The following is a 4,814-nucleotide window of genomic DNA, read 5'->3' as shown; positions in this document are numbered from 1 at the left end:
TCACGAAGAATAGCCCTTCCGACGGCGTCTCCTGCTGGGGCAACAACTGGTACTCTTAGGCGAACTACTGGATGAACGGGACCAACATTTGCATGTACACATGAGTTTGATTAAAGTCCTGATAGAATAAAGCACAAGGACATTATAAAGAAAAACGGTAAACAACAATATGGTAAGAGATTTTACCAATGGCTCCCCTCTGCTCGCCATCCGACAGTACTAAATCTGGATCACCCCGAAAGTCCATGCCAGCGTATGGATACTCAGAATTAACCATCTCCTAACGATAAAACCACCTGAAGAAGGTATCAGAAAATGAAATCTGAGACTGGCCAGGATGCCTAGATATATGGTCAACCCATCTCTGCATATGTGGTTCAGTAGGAGAAGGTAAATCGAGTGCAATGTACTGCGGCTGCATCAGTGGTATCTTCTCTAAGGCAAAGGCGGTCAAAATAGAAGCATACCCAGAGTTCTTCAACCTCCCGTTCTTTATCTTGGTCAACTGTTCTATCATCACAAGAAGTACTGCATCGCACCAGTTGAACGCCTTCGGTTGGAGGCATTCCAAGGCACGCTACATATAAGATCGATTGGCTACATGAAGAGATGCACTGTCGGCCATCCTACCAAAAGTAAACAGAATAGTCCTAAGGGACCTTTCAGTGACATCACGAATGATGATCTTTCCGTCTTTACTTGGCTGAGATCCTTCTCTGCAATACCGACGGACATAATCTCTCACAGAATCGCCTCCTCGGGCCGAAACTAACAAAGAGATGGGGGCACCGGGCCTCGACAAGCTAGTAAAGAAATAGATGTCTACTACAGTCAAGGGGATAGATTTACCCCTAATCTGGAAAACCTGATTGGTAGGATCCCAAGCATCAAGCAAATACTGCAGTAAGTTGATCTGCTGTCTCATGCTAGAAATGCGGAAGAAATTCAGCAAGCCACAATTCCGCATCGCGTTCAGTGTAACTGGATCATGTAGGGCAAGCATGTCCTCTTCTTCATGCTCACGTTCTCGCCAAGTAAGGGTCATCTTACTCCAAAGATCTCTGAAAAACAAACAAGAGAGGAGTTAGATGCTAATTTTGGTAAGAAACAGGAAAAAATTCCATCAAAAATTGTGCATCAAATTCCCTTTTTTCGCCCAACGCACCTGCAGCAGTGTTCTAGGTGCATTGAATGTCAGATAGCCTTTAAACATGCCAGCATTCAACACAGGTTTTGATACACTGAGGGTGTGTTGATGGCAGAACGAGTTCCTTAAACCCTAGGGGCTCAGAAAAGCTAGGAATCAAGCTCAAAATGAAAAATGGAAACCATGAAATGAAAGATCTCAGGTTTAGCTCCTACCTAGTCCAGACGGCGCCGTGAATCGTCCACAGAATCTCCCGAAATCAACTAATGAAAATCGAGGGGGAAAAGCACCTCCAAAGCTCCAACAAACCAAGTTCAAATGAAATGGTAAAATGAGAGGTAAAAAACACTTTTTAATTACTTTTACGTAGTTCAAAGTAAAATATTAGCGTTTTAAACTCGTTTTCAAGCAAATATTGTTCATTTCTGACTAGTATGATGAAGTAGTTGAAAATACAGTACGATCTTTTGAAGGACAAAGCTATTTATGGTAAAATCAAAACAAGACCATCTAATTGACCAGTGTTACCGCAAGGTTCAAGCTCGTTAAATAATAAACCCACACCGGGCAAATGTTTCCACCCCCATTTAAGCTCGTTAAAAAACAAACTATTCCCTGGTAAATAACCACCGTGAATGTAGTACTTCAGCCATTAAAGCCTTGGTCGTGTTTGCACCGTCACCTCCACTTTTTAATTGGCCGATCATTCACCTCCACTTGATTGTTTACCAATTTTGAGGAACAGCTGCGAAGAGTGATTTCAGTAGCCATCCTTGTAACACTGTCCTGATTGGAAAATTCCAAACCTTACCTGGAATCAGCTACTACCCATTTTATCACTCGTTCCTCAAAAGAAGAGTCTTCTTTAAGCTCTTTTCAACCGACTCGTAAAATATGAAAAGATTTCCGAGTTCTTGGCCTTCCAGCTCGTTAAAGGGACAGGAAGTACTATCCGTCATGTAGATTTTAATCTTTTCAGACCTGAGGGATTATTGCACAAAAAGATCGAGCGCTTGTTTTGTTCGGCTCGTTAAAACTATCGAAAATTGATCCCTTCTGTATTGTTTTATACTTTTTCAGACTTAAGGGATTAGATGATGAAAAAGGAATTTTGGAGTTACCTTTACGTACCTTTTCAGACTCTCTAAAAATGAAAAGGACCGAGTTATCTTTGTCGTTAAATGCATTAAAAAGATTAATAGCGACACACTTATCTTTAGACAAGAACGAGTTTCACTATCGCTAGGCTCGTTAAAACATAGCGATGGGTTTGCCTGAAGGGAAAATTATAGACCAAGCATATTTTATCCTCCTCAAGCTTGACAAAAATAAAGAGGTACTGGTCAGCAATGACTGGGGAAAAATTGGGAAGAAAACTCAAAGAATCTTTATTGGTAGCAAGTCGCTCTTGAACATGACACTTCCACTCCGTGTCAGAGTCGGGTTGGGTTGTTTCATTCACCGGTCACATCGCCATGGTCACACCATACCATCCACATTTGGGGTTAATGCTACCAATCCATCACATCAGTGTCGCCAACATGTTCAAGAGAAGTCATCCAGAAAGGCCACCTGTGTTCCACCCACTACCATACATTATACTCCATTCTTTCATGACCGCCACCCTGAACCGTATATCATCATATCCTTTTCACCTCCATCACAATCATTTGCTCCATTCCGTGTCATTGATGTGGGATTCATTAAGTCCCTCCTATGGCAGATCACTTCTTGTCGACATCAGCTCTTTATCCAAGATGTTGGTCTAGGAACAACCCATTCAGTACTTTGAAGCTTGCATGCCTCAATGGCAAGTTTCTCACTTTCGGCGATAGGTTTACGTCAATGACCTTTGACCAAGAGATTTTGCGTGGTTTTCGACGCCAAGTCCTTTATTCACACCACGTGAATTGTAATGCAGTACCTTGAGGATCATTATCATTATCGGTGATTCCTCTCGTGCTTGTTAACAATTTACATCATTGACTGGTAATCAAGCGATGTCTTTCCATGTTTGACTTCAAAAGATTTCTCACATGGATCGACTTATACTTCGAGTGAAGATCGGACAAGATTGAAGACCCCGGATCTAGTTTCATCCATCCGGGTTGTGATATAGATTCAGGGAAATAAATACATTCAAATGTACAACATTGCAGCACAGATAATCATCCTACCAAAAGGATGATGGCTCTATCAGAATCATCAGTATACAATCAGACGATTGTCTATCCTATGTACATGAAAATGAATTTATAAAGCTGAGGATGGGAATGCCCGCCTCAGCTAGATCATGGAAACAGTATGAAGATAATGTATTGTATTGTATCTTATTACAGGTCTCCTCCCAGCATTGAAAGAACTTCGGATCCTCATAATAAAGCATTTCACCCGATTAACGGCCTCATACTTTAGGGGGCAACTGTTATAGACATTTTCGTGCCTTACAACTCCAAGCATGAAATGTCCATAAATCTAGGGAAACTGAGTCCCTAAAAGTGTTGTTCTAACCCCTAAAGGAACAAGGTCAACAAATTACAGCCTCTCCCAGAAGTTCTCCACCAGAAACGGCTCAGAATAAGTCAAAACAGGATCATTTCAGCTGCCCCACTGGCTAAGTGCATTGCATAGCACCTAAATCCACTGGCTAGGTGCGTTGAAACGCACCTAAATGCACTAGGAGGGTGCGTTGTGTGAGAAATGACAAATGGCAGTGTCATTCCGCGAGGTGGAGAGACAATGGAAGCTTCCAGAATCTTCTCCTATGAAACTTGCCTCACTGAATTTGACCAAGGATGAGTAAGAGGCCTTCAATATCCAAGTGGAAGCAAGAACTGACAGAGAGAAGACACTTATCAAATCACAAGCTGACTCATCCTCCTTACACACATCTATATATGGATCCCTCATCCCAGAGATCCAGAGGCTGGAATTTTCCACATTGTAAGGAATTGCTGTTGGTTTTGAGACAAACATCAGAGAATTGGGTGATCTATGCTTTGTTGGAGGTGAAGAGGGGCTTCTTTGCTGGGAGGTTGATGCTGGGTTAGGAATCATTGGTTGTAACTCCTCCTGGATCTTCTTGTTTATCAATAAAAAGTATTTGAGTTTCTCCTCCAAGTTTTTTGTATCATTGATGCTTGTTACATTTGTCTGGTTAACTTAAATCTGATCCTAAGTTATTTATGAATATAGATCCATGTCTTTGTATAGTTTTCTTCTTCTATGATCTTACAGGTACTTGGTGAAGCTGGGTAAGTAAGGGAGCAGGTAGCTGGAAGCTGTCAAAGAAGAGAGGGATTGGATCAACAGATTAGCGCAAGACACATGCTGGTTCTTTCTATTCCTCTCGATCTATAGTTCATAAAGGAGATACAAAAGTAGTTTTCTTTGTTTGTTTCTAAGGCAGCTGTCACACCTTAGTGGGATAGAGCAGTTCTAAATAGACACTTTTCCCGGTAACAGTATGGGGGATAATGGTGCAATTGGTGTGGACATCAACTGCAGGACTCCCAGGGTCCAAATACTTTGGATAGATTACTTGCCCCAACATTAGATCAGACAGTTGTCCTATGACATTGATAGTCGAGGCATCTCTCTTTCTCTTGCCTGGGTGCCTGAAACACTTCTCCTTAAACAATTTGTTGTATATTGGTACATCTTTGAT

The sequence above is a fragment of the Pinus tabuliformis genome, chromosome 7, assembly GCF_031772625.1.
Source record: "Pinus tabuliformis cultivar Carrire ecotype Pingquan chromosome 7, CPIR1, whole genome shotgun sequence".
Lineage (NCBI taxonomy): Eukaryota > Viridiplantae > Streptophyta > Pinopsida > Pinales > Pinaceae > Pinus > Pinus tabuliformis.
The sequence above is the reverse complement of the archived record's forward strand: the minus strand, read 5'-3'. Positions refer to the sequence as shown.